The 13,592-nt window shown below is 28.5% G+C and overlaps 1 pseudogene; it reads right to left on the bottom strand.

Annotated features, from left to right (window-relative positions):
• Window positions 1-2,885: 2,885 nt before the first annotated feature.
• On the bottom strand, window positions 2,886-7,642 carry LOC140860503 (uncharacterized; annotated as a pseudogene).
• Between the last annotated feature and the right edge of the window lie 5,950 nt (window positions 7,643-13,592).

The following is a 13,592-nucleotide window of genomic DNA, read 5'->3' as shown; positions in this document are numbered from 1 at the left end:
ATATAATTGGATGGGTTATACATATATATTTCACACAATATCAAAATATTAAATATATATAATTTTTTATAAAAATATTTTCTAAAAACTTTGAGAATAATATAATCAAAATGATAATAGAAATCATTTTCATAACACGTATATCATCAGGAATATTAATGTAAAAGTCTCAACTCCATATTCTCTCGGGTTATGATATTTCATATATAGCTGTTTTCACTCATAGAGTTGGAAGAAAATTATTCACTCATTGAAAATGGCTAGTAAAGCAGACAATCAAATAACCTAATATTGAAAATAAGATAGGATAATTTACAAAGAATAAACCCATTTTTTTTTCTTTTTTCTAATTTTTTTTTTGTTTGGCTGCAAAATTGTTTTTACATAACCAAATACCTCTAATAAACTTTGAAAAAGTAACATTTTTTTTTCAAAGTTTATTTATTTGTTTATTTTTTTATGAGGTAAATCTATTACATTGATAATTATAGTAGATATATTAATACTCTACATCTTTACAATCAAACTCCAAACAACTTTGCAGCCAATTTTTATATGCACAAATTTTTATTTTTTTTTATTTTTTTTCAAAATGGGTTTAATCTAGTAATCAAACATTTCTTAATAATTTATAAAAGCTTATAAGTTGTTTTTTCAATTCTCACCTCTCACTCACAAAATTTATGTGAGTGTATATTGCACTTTTACAAATTAATTCCTTCAATTATACATGTTAGTAATAAAATATCATAAAATCACAAGTTAGATTTTTATTCCTTAATATATATATATTCAAATTTGCAAACTTTAACATTTTAAAACACACTTGTAGGGAGATCATATGTTTATTTATAAATCTTGTTATCAACTAATATGTTAATATATAATTGGATGGGTTATACATATATATTTCACACAATATTAAAATATTAAATATATATAATTTTTTATAAAAATATTTTCTAAAAACTTTGAGAATAATATAATCAAAATGATAATAGAAATCATTTTCATAACATGTATATCATCAGGAATATTAATGTAAAAGTCTCAACTTCATATTCTCTCGGGTTATGATATTTCATATATAGCTGTTTTCACTCATAGAGTTGGAAGAAAATTATTCACTCATTGAAAATGGCTAGTAAAGCAGACAATCAAATAACCTAATATTGAAAATAAGATAGGATAATTTACAAAGAATAAACCCATTTTTTTTTCTTTTTTCTAATTTTTTTTTGTTTGGCTGCAAAATTGTTTTTACATAACCAAATACCTCTAATAAACTTTGAAAAATTAACATTTTTTTTTCAAAATTTATTTATTTGTTTATTTTTTTATGAGGTAAATCTATTACATTGATAATTATAGTAGATATATTAATACTCTACATCTTTACAATCAAACTCCAAACAAATTTGCAGCCAATTTTTATATGCACAAATTTTTATTTTTTTTTATTTTTTTTCAAAATGGGTTTAATCTAGTAATCAACCATTTCTTAATAAATTATAAAATCTTATAAGTTGTTTTCTCAATTCTCAACTCTCACTCACAAAATTTATGTGAGTGTATATTGCACTTTTACAAATTAATTCCTTCAATTATACATGTTATTATTCATTCAATCAATATCACTTTAACTATATATTCATAAAAGTTTTAGAAAATATGTTATTTGAAAACACACAATTATATATTATTTATAACTTATATCCCACCAATTATATATTTTCTATTAAATTTATAAAAATAAGAATAAATAAACATCTATACAAAAAGACTTCATTTTCTTAGTAGTTTTCAATTTAAATATATACGGAATATTAAAATCTAATATATTGTGATAATATGATAAATAAAAACTAATGCGTGTCAAGAGTTTTTCGCTCCTTACTCTGCCATTGAAAAAGAAAAAGAAAAATTATTATAGAAATATTTGTTTTTTATTTTTAAAATTTTAATAAATTTATTTTAGAGATAAACCCTCCCCCAAACCTGAATATGACATTGTTTTTAGTTTTTTTTTTAATGAAAAATGAAGAGTACATGATGAAAGAGATATCACCTGGAATTTATTGAAGATGAGGAACAAACACAAACCATTTCGTGACATGTTGAATCAATGATTCAGTTTCCTTTTCTTACTGGTTGGTTGAGACCAATTGATATTTGTTATAGCCGAATCAGGTTGATGAACAAAAGCTTGGAGATCATCAATTAATTGGTCGTCATTCGAAGCAGAGATGAGCATCCTTCGTGAATTTTTTGAAATGAAATTTTGTTCCACAACTCCAAGATGAGCTGCTGTTGAAATAGATCCCATTAACCCAATATTGCCTCCTCCATATACCAAGTGAATTTTTCTCTTTGCTAACTTTTTTTCAAGATTAATTGCTGCATCAACAAATATTTCGTTCTTTCCAGTATTAGAACCACAAAAGACACAAATATTTTTCAATTTTTGTGAAGAAGATCCTGCCATGTTTTTTTTTTCACTCATTTTTTTTTCAATATGTAAAGAAAATTCAAGCATGCATTTATAAAAAAAACAATTGTACGAAAAGTCAAAATATGAATAGTAGAACACATACACACATAAAAAGTGAAATATATACGTTACCATCGGGGGTAGTACCATCTATCTCTTCTCGTTGGAGTTGAAATACCCAATTCTTCTGATAGACGACATACGGGATCCACATTAAATGCAAGACAATCTATATAATGATCCCTCTCATAAAGAAATTTTATCCACAGTTTAAGAAGTTCATTTTGCATGTATCCACTAGAATGCGTCTCAAGAGACATTGGAAGTGGATCCAATGGTTCTTTACTCAGCCCATTCCTAATGAATAATATTTTATCTTCTCTGTTTACGGATGTCATTCCAACATTCCTACAATGTCCATGACAAGTTCACCTAGCACATTTGTAACATCCACCATATTTTTAGCTCTACGTTTTTTTAGCATAAGTACTTTTTCCAAATCCAGGCATTTGTTTGATAATGATCTTACTTGCTTCCCCATCAAGTCGAACTTTTGCTTCAATAATAAAGCGAATATCATCAGGAATATTATACGACATAAGTAAACATAATCTCTCGCATCTAGCTTTATAAATATTTTTCAACTTATTATCAGCTATACCACGAAAATATTTACGAAGATTAAAAATACAAACATCCATATTAATATATATATATATATATATACATATATTCAATTATTTTGAGAAATTGAAATAAAACCGACTAAAAGAAGTCACGGAGTACCGTTATCCGCCACTTAACCGGGAAGTGAACTCAATTATGCAAAAATAAAATGAAAATATAAGTAACAATTAATTTGGATCATATAAAGGCATAAACTCATCATTAAGAATTTCATTTTCTAAAAATGGTTTAAGTCTTTGTCCATTAACTTTAAACACATTATTATTTTTAGAATTTTCAACATCAACAGCACCATGAGGATAAACATTTTTTACAACATATGGACCTGTCCATCGTGATCTAAGTTTTTCTGGAAACAAATGCAAGCGAGAATTATAAAGTAAAACTTTTTGTCCAATTTCAAACAATTTTCTCATAATATTTTTTTTATCATGAAAGGATTTTGTTTTATCTTTATAAATCTTTGCATTTTCATATGCATCATTTCTTAATTCTTCTAGTTCATTTAGTTGCAATTTTCTTAATTTAGATGCATCATCTAAATTAGTATTAAATGCTTTAATTGCCCAATAAGCTTTATGTTCAATTTCAACAGGTAGATGACAATGCTTACCAAAAACTAATCTATATGGTGACATCCCCAATGATGTTTTAAATGTAGTTCTTTATGCCCATAATGCATCACTTAATCTTAAAGACCAATCTTTTCGATTTGGACTGACTGTTTTTTTTGTTTTACTTCTTTATTTGCAAGTTCAACCTGACCATTCGTTTGAGGGTGTATGATATGGAGTAGAAACTTTATGTGTAATACCATATTTTCTTAACAATGAAGAAAATGATTTATTTATAAAATGACTTCCCCCATCACTGATTATAGCTCTAGGTATTCCAAATCGACTAAAAATATTTTCTTTCAAAAATTTTATCACAACTTTATGATCATTAGTTCTACATGCAATTGCTTCAATCCATTTTGAAACATAATTGACAGCCACTAAAATATAAGTAAATCCAAAAGATAATGGGAATGGACCCATAAAATCTATTCCCCAACTGTCAAATATTTCAATAATCATGATTGGATTTAAAGACATCATGTTTTGTTTTGAAATTGAACCCATTTTCTGACAATTTTCACAAGATTTGCAAAATGAATGCGTATCTTTGAATAAAGAAGACCAATAAAATCCACATTGAAAGATTTTTGCAGCTGTTTTCTTTGACGAAAAATGACCTCCACATGCCTCAGAATGACAAAATTTAATGACACTACTTACCTCATTGTCGGATATACAACGTCGAAAAATTTGATCAGGACAATACTTAAACAAATAAGGATCATCCCAATAAATTTTTTTGACCTCTTTCAAGAATTTATTTTTATCTTGTGAACTCCAATGAGAAGACATTTTATTTGTCACAAGAAAATTTACAATATTAGCAAACCAAGGCATAGTAGTAGCATAGAATAGTTGATCATTCGGAAAATTTTCATTTATTGGTATTTCATTTTGAGACGATTCAAAAATTATTCTTGATAAATGATCGGCTACTACATTTTTTTTCCTTTTTTTATCTTTTATTACAATATCAAATTCTTGTAACAACAAAATCCATCTTATTAATCTCGGCTTAGCATCTTGTTTATTTGATAAATATTTTATGGCAGAATGATCAGTATAAACAATAATAGTAGAACCAATTAAATAGGATCGAAATTTATCTAATGCAAACACTACTGAAAGTAATTCTTTTTCAGTTGTTGAATAATTGATTTGAGCACTATTTAAGGTTCTACTAGCATAGTAGATCACATGAGGTTTACCTTCTTTTCTTTGTCCTAAAACGACTCCTACAACATAATCACTTGCATCACACATTAATTCAAATGGTAAAGACCAATCAGGAGGTTGTAAAATAGGTGATGTAGTTAAAAAATTAATTATCTTTTTAAAAGCAGTTTCATATTCTTGAGTCCATTCAAATTGTGCATCTTTTGTTAAAAGATTTGAAATTGGTTTCGATATTATGCTAAAATTTTTTATGAATCTTCTATAAAATCCCGCATGACCCAAAAATAATCGAATTTCTTTGATCGTGTTTGGTAATGGTAAATTAGCAATAACATCAACCTTAGCTTTATCAACTTCAATTTTTTTTTCTTCAGATATGACATGTCCTAACACAATTCCGGATTTAACCATGTAGTGACATTTTTCCCAATTTAAAACAAGATTTTTTTCTTCACATCTTTTTAAAACTTCTTCCAAAATTTTAAGACAGTTTTCAAATGAGTTTCCAAAAACAGTTATATCATCCATAAAAACTTCCACAAATTCTTCAATCATGTCACTAAAAATACTTAGCATGCATCTTTGAAAAGTATCCGGAGCATTACATAAACCAAATGACATTCTTTTAAAAGCAAAAGTTCGAATGGACAAGTGAAAGTAGTTTTTTCTTGATCTTCTAATGATATTGGTATTTGATAATACCCCGAATACCCATCAAGAAAACAATAATAAGGATTACCTGCCACTTTCTCTAAAATTTGATCTAAAAATGGTAACGGAAAGTGATCTTTTCTAATTGCATCATTTAATTTTCTATAATCAATGCACATACGCCAACTAGATGGAATCCTAGCTTGTAATAATTCTCCTTTTTCATTTTTTATAACAGTGATGCCTGATTTTTTTGGTACTACTTGTGTTGGACTTACCCATTTACTATCCGAGATTGGATAAATAATCCCGGCATTTAATAATTTTAACACTTCAGTTTTAACAACTTCTTTCATGTGTGGATTTAATCTTCTTTGAGGTTGTTGATATGTTTTAGCATTTTCTTCAAAGTGAATTCTATGTGTACAGATTAAAGGATTTATACCTTTTATATCTTGCAAAGTCCATCCAATTGCATTTTTGTGTTTTTTAAGTAATGTTATTAAATCTTCTTCTTGTTTTGGTAAGAGGGTAGAGGATATTACAATAGGATATGTTTGATTTTTACCAAGAAAAACATATTTTAGTTCTATTGGTAAATGTTTTAATTCAAGTTTTGGATGATCATCTTCTTTTACTTCTTCAAGTTCATTAATTTCTTCAAATAACTTTGATTTAAAAACACTTTCCACTAAACAAACTTCTTGTTGTTGATTTAAGTTTTTTTGGTGTATATTTTCTTCCACAATTTTTTCTATTGCATTATCATCTTCATCTTCATTAATAATTGGTTGTTTACATAAGTTGAACACATTAAGTTCTAAAGTCATATTTCCAAAAGACAATTTCATTATTCCATTTCGAAAATTAATTAAAGCATTTGAAGTTGCTAGAAATGGACGTCCTAATATTACTGGAATTTCATTATGCACTTCTATTGGTTGTGTATCCAAGACAATAAAATCCACGTGATATATGAATTTATCGACTTGAACTAACACATCTTCTACGATACCTCTAGGTATTTTGATTGACCTATCGGCTAGTAAAAGAGTGACAGATGTAGGTTTTAAATCTTTCAACTTAAGTTTTTCATAAACTGAATAAGGAAGTAAATTCACACTTCCTCCCAAATCTAACAAAGCTTTTTTAATTTTATTTTTTTCCAATAATACATGAAATTGTTGGACAACCTGGATCTTTATATTTCAAAGTAGAATTATTTTGAATAATAGAACTTACTTGTTCAGTTAAGAATGCTTTCGTCTTTACATGCAATTGTCTTTTCACAATACATAAATCTTTTAAAAATTTTGCATAAGAAGACACTTGTTTAATAGCATCTAATAATGAAATATTTATTTTTACTTGTTTAAAAACTTCATAAATATCCGAATCATTTTTTTGTTTTTTATTGTTTAATAATGCATGTGGAAAATGAACAAGTTTATTTGACTCACTTATTACTTTATCATCAACTTTCTTATTTTTAGGACTCAAATTATCATCTTTCTCGAAAGTATCAAGATTTTCATCCTTACTCTTTGAGTATAAATGATCTTTGTTTTCATCACTATATTGATCATTAACTATTTTACCACTTCTAAGAGTAATAATAGCTTTTACTTGATTAAATTTATCTTGATTTTGATTTTTAGGATTAGGTTGTGGTTGAGATGGAAATTTTCCTTTTTTCACGAATATTAAGTGCAAATGCAAATTTTGCAAGAGTTTATTTCAAATCATTCATAGATTGAATGTTTTGAATATTGATAGACTCTTGATTTTGAATGTATGCATGAATTTCATCTTTAAAATGTTTTCTTCGAGGTGGGATATAAGGAGCATAAGCTTGATGATTTTGGTTATTTTGAAAAGGTTGTTGTGAAGGTTGTGCATTATTATCGTTCCTCCAACTAAAATTAGGATGATTTCTCCAACCGGGATTATATGTTTGTGAAAAAGGATCTAATGTTGGTTTTTTAAAATTGTTAACATAATTAGCTTGTTCATGGAGACATTTTTTAAATGAAGGCAAAGTAGGACAATTTTTTGTAAGATGATCATGTGTATCACATATATGACAAACAATTTCTTGAACACTTTTTAATTGATCACTCTTTTTTATTTCTAATGACTCGATTTTTCTTGCTAAAGATGCAAGTTTAGCTTGAATATCTACATCATCTTTAAGATGATAAATACCAACCCCATTTGTTGAATTATTGGTTTTACTTGGTGGTTCAATTGAGCCTATATTATCCCAATTTTGAGCATTTTCTGCTAATGATTCCAAATATTCCATAGCTTCATTTGGGTTTTTATCTTCAAAAGTTCCATTACACATGAATTCTATCATTTGCCTATCTTTAGGTATTAAACCTTCATAAAAGTGAGAAACTATCCTCCATATTTCAAAAACATGATGTGGGCATGTATTAAGTAACTCTTTATATCTATCCCAACATTGATAAAATGTTTCCCCTTTTTTTTTAGAAAAACTTGTAATTTGTCTTTTAAAAGAGTTTGTTCTATGAAAAGGAAAAAACTTTTTTAGAAATTGTTGTTGCATTTCTTCCCATGATCTTATTGAACTTGATCTCAAATTTTGCAACCATGTTTTAGCTTTATCTTTTAAAGAAAAAGGAAAAAGCTTTAATCGAACAATATCCATGCTACAATTTTGATCATTATAAGTGTTGCAAACCTCCTCAAATTCTCTTAAATGCAAATATGGATTTTCAGAATCTAGGCCATGAAAATTTGGTAAAAGTTGAATAATTTGAGGTTTAAAATTGAAATTAGATGCATCAGGAGGAAAAACTAAACAAGATGGTGTACTAGTTCTTACTGGATTCATATGGTGTCTAAGTGTTCTTGGTTGTTCATGTTCTTGATTATTATTATTATTATTATTATTATTATTATTATCATCTTGATTATTAGAATTATCCTCCATGTTTAAAATATTTTCAAATACTCGAACAAGTCTACCACTTTGTTTACGACTCCAAACAATCATACAATTAAAAACAACATACTATTTACATAAATAACATAAATAACAAAAATTAAACTTAATTTATACCTCCCCGGCAACGGCGCCAAAAACTTGCAACAACTTAAATTGTAATTCACCCAAGTATAGGTTGTCTGCAAGTAATATACTTGTGTGTACGAGATCGATCAACGGAGAGGATGCTGTAAGTTTAATTTTAGCAATGATATATTATAGATGAAAATATTATTATAAAACTTCAAATACACAAATTATAAAATTGTCAAGGCTTCAAAGGTTCATTGTTGGTTTATTTAAGATTGCTTGACAAAAATAAATAAAAAAAACTAAAATAAGAATAAACATAAAAGAACAATGAAATATTTAAACAAATATATCATATAATATAGTTCCCACTATATTAAATTCAGATTAACCGATATTTAATACATGGTACCCATAATATATATATAAATGCATAAATATAAACATAAAAGAACAATTAAATATTTAAACAAATATATCATATAATATAGTTCCCACTATATTAAATTCAGATTAACCGATATTTAATACATGATACCCATAATATATATATAAATGCATAAATATAAACATAAAAGAACAATTAAATATTTAAATAAATATATCATATAATATAGTTCCCACTATATTAATATCAGATTAACCGATAATTAATATATGGTACCCATAATATATATATAAGTGCATAAATATAAATTTACATAAAAGTAAATGTTAGATCAAATCACCATATTTCATTTAGAACAACCAGCAGAGCCACACTATTGTCTAAATAAAATATATGACTTTTTATGTTAGATGCGATAAAGTAAATTCACTAGTAGAATTTCTGCATTTTACTTCGCCACTAATTACTTCGGTAATTAGTAATTACGAAGTGAAATGTAACAATCAACTTCGGCAATAACAATGCAAAGTAAAAGTGCACTTTCTACTTCGGTACTTAAAAAACCCGGGCTTCACTAATAATATTTGGTAGCATTTTACTTCGGCGTATTATTTTTGCTGAAGTAAAAAGTAAAAAAATAAAATTTTTAATTATAAATGCTGAAGTAGAAAGATGAATCGGATCCCTATATTACTTATGTTTCTTTCAAGTTTTATCACTAAGTAAAAAAAAAAAGAAACTCACCTTAATCGTCTCCAGCTCGCGATCCCTTTCTTCTTCAACCTAGAGGCCGCCGATTTGAATCTCTAGCGTCCACCACCGCCAGGAATGGCTCTCCAACGCCATAATTCGAAAGCCCAAGGTCTGAATACTTCTATTTTGGTATCAATTTGGGTTTTAGATGTTTTGAAAGATGTTTATCTCTTTTTACATGAAGATCGGGTTCCCTTTTTTTCTACATGAATTCGAATTTTCCCTTTTATTTGTATTTTACATGTTTGGCGAGATGTTTTCTTCTTGTTGTTTGATTCTCACTTTAATTCATCTGTTTTTACTTTTTATACTTATTTCTCTAGTTACGTTGTTGCCAATATACCGTTGTGCTTGCCTTTTTTATTATTGTTTCATTTGAGTGGGTGACAAAATTTTGATTGGCCTTAGGCACTCTACTAGTCTGCTCTGTTTTATTTTTTTTAGATTTTCACGTGGTTTAACATATGCTATATTCTTAGGTTGAATTTGCTGGTGGTGCATTACGTTGCGGGGACTATGTGACTCTGCTCAAAGTTGGAGATTCAAACCAAGAAGTTGGTGATTTTTGCTTTGATTTGTAAGATATTTCCTTGTTTCGCATTCTTTTAGCAGTCATCGAGTACAAAACATTTGTTGTAGGGTGGTGGCAATATACAACATATAATTCTCGAAGGCCCCTTATCGAAAGAGTACTGCAAAATCCATCTGTACATTCTTTCAAATTTCTTAAGATAGGAAGGTCAGGCACTGAACCAAGTCGCCCCATTTGTTTACATTAGCTGGTGATTTTGGCCGGAGCAGCAGTTTTTGGAGTGGCTCTTAGGTGAGTTCATGTTTAGTTTAAAGTTTCTATGATTGTATATATTAATTTATTGCTCAGAACATTCATTTTTTAACATCCATGTTTTTGGTTTTGGTTTTTTTACTGGTTAGTTCTCAACTGATTTTTTGTATTGAACTGATGTAGTTTTTCAACAAGCGTGTTCATGTTAGTTTTGAAGCGTGTCTGGTAAATTATATACACGCACATAAATTGACTTCTTGTTATTATTTTTTGTCATGCTTATGTTTATATATATTCTCCTCCCCAATTTCAGATTTGAAACCCTTGCGAGCAACTTGGGGCTAATGTCGCTGCTGCTGCTACCCTGCAAATATTGATCATTTTCTTTCATATTCATATTTTTTTCATTTGACATATATTATTGTATTCTAGTGAGAATTTTTATCTTCCCGAGTCAGTTGCTGTTGGGGTTAATTTTTTGGTAAATAATTGGTCCATTTCTGCTGTTTTGTCTATGATTTCTCTCCTAAATTCTAGGTAATCATTCTACTGCTCCCTACCAACATCGAAGAACCATTCTCAAGCTTTCCCTTCATCTCCAAGTTCAAATTTTAGGGTATGTTATAATCTATTTACGTTCTTGTTATTCTTGTTCTTTTCAAGTTTCAACTTATGCTTAGATTTTTTATTAATTTTTAAGTTTCGTGGTCTTTGGAATATCTCTACTATTCTGCACGTCTAGTTACTTTGGTTAGTGGAGTTATCTTTCAAGTCATATTTTATTTATTCTATACTTTTATTAATTTTTTTTGGTATTAATCGTGCTTGGATAATGCTGTTGCACCAAAACCTATTATGTGTTCTCGTTCTTTTCATTTTATTTTGCTTGGTGTTATTATTTTATTCTTATTATTTTGTTTTGAATAAAATAATTTCTGTTACTTACAATTTTCGGTTTATTATAGGGATAAACATATGGATAGGAGTAAACATGGTATATATGAGATTTGGGAAAAGACACAAAAACAAATGAATTAATTTAGGGGCGCTTAGCTTGAATGATCGATGTTCATATTCATGTATTTACTTATTGAGTTCCTTAATTTCAATTTTCAATTTTCGGGGTTTGAATATAGGGAAAGTTCTTTGTACCATTAAATTCCATTTGTTATTTTAATAATAATAAATCCCAATTTCCCCTCCAAATTCCAGGAATAGCTCTAATGGCCTAACCTCTTTTGATTTCTTTTCCTATATCATAACAATTTACATTGATTTTTTTGTGTTCTTTGCTTTTTGTTTTCCCGATTTTAAAGTGAGAGTAAGCTCACGAAGCATTTTATCAAGCATTTTCAAGGTGTTTTGGAGTTTGGAATGCTTGAATTCAAAGAAGCAACTCCACTCTGATTTAAGGTAATTTTGCTTTGATTTGGTGCGCATCTTCTTTGATTCTTCCTCTAAATGTGACTGTATCGACAGCGCCGTTGTTATTTACTTATTTTTATAAAAATTTCGTGCTTCATACGACCTATTTACATAAAATAAGCTGAGAAATTCGCCAGCGGCAACTGAAATGTTTTTTTCTCTTTTATTTTCTGAAACTAGAGTTGAATTGAATGAATAAATAAACTAGAAAGCGTTCCAAATGCAATTTAGCTATGGAACTCAAATTAGATGACATTGTGAATAAATTTATTACATAAAAATAACTAGCTAGTTTTCTCCTAAAGTGGCAACACAAACTCCGAGAGCGAATGCATAGGAGGTGGTGGAGGGAGTGAGTAGCTTGGTGGATGTTGACGTGAGTTGACAGTGTGACGGGGATATACTCGAAGTATCAGGTGGTGGAGATTGTGCATATGATGCTCTAGTAGGTGGTGGGCTGATAGCCATTGGTTGGCTTGGATTGGGAGGGCTAATATAAGTCAATGGTTGTTGGACGCTTGGTGGTTTCGCACTAGGAGGTGAAATTGGAGAATTTGGTTCCTTAGGAGTCTTTGGTGGTGGTGAAGTGGGCTCTGAAAACAGTTTCCTGTATTTGAGCTTGGGTAAATCATATTTGAGTTTACAATTGTTTTGTTGAACTATTCCTAGAGATTGAAAACTGCAGATGGTTATTTTAAACCTTTTTGGTCTTTTAACATAAGCACTTTCTGTGATGCAAATTAACTTTTCATGTTATTAATTGATTTAATTGCTAGAGTGATCACATTGATATTTTGCGCGACAGAGGTGGTTGTAAGCCCTCCATTTTTAAAAAATCTTTTTGGTTTTTTAAAAACCAAATAACTAATAGTACAGTTGGTTTTATGTGTTTTTATGGAACTTAATTTGCAACTCATGATTGTCCAATTCTTTGTTTGCAAAATAGGTTGCTGCTTATTCTTTGTTTTACATTTCAGTTTGCAAATCTTCCTTAGTTTTGACATTTCAGTTTGCAACTCTGCCTTGTTTGTTTACCACGACATTCTTGTCTTTTTTTACATTTCAATTGTAGGAACCATCAAGAATCAATGTTACAACCAAGATCAATTTGATGAAGTTAGAAGTGAATGGAGTGAATTTGTCTACTCCTATGTAGGTGTTTAAATATGTCATGCACGTTGGAATAGTACTTTCTTTTGTCTATGTGTACACGTTTAGTTTGTGGAAATACGTGTGGATACATGCATAATTTCAGGTTATTTTGTTGGATATACTTGTGGATTAATGTATGTTTGTCGATTTGGGATGAATTTATTAATTGTATTAGTGTATTTTAAGTTTAAAAAATATATTTATAGTGGAATTATTGTATCTAAATTTTAATATAGATAAAATGTGTTTTTACTACATTTAATTTTAATGGTGAAGTTAAATAAATAATTTAGTTCATTTCAAATTCGTATCAACGATGTCGTTTGAAGAATTTACTTCATCAGTATACGAAGTAGAATAAAGACTTTTATTTTGGAAATTTAATTAATCAACGAAGTAAAAGACTGTCTTTTACTTCGGTA

Source organism: Henckelia pumila, chromosome 4 (assembly GCF_033568475.1).
Source record: "Henckelia pumila isolate YLH828 chromosome 4, ASM3356847v2, whole genome shotgun sequence".
Lineage (NCBI taxonomy): Eukaryota > Viridiplantae > Streptophyta > Magnoliopsida > Lamiales > Gesneriaceae > Henckelia > Henckelia pumila.
The sequence above is the reverse complement of the archived record's forward strand: the minus strand, read 5'-3'. Positions and strand labels throughout refer to the sequence as shown.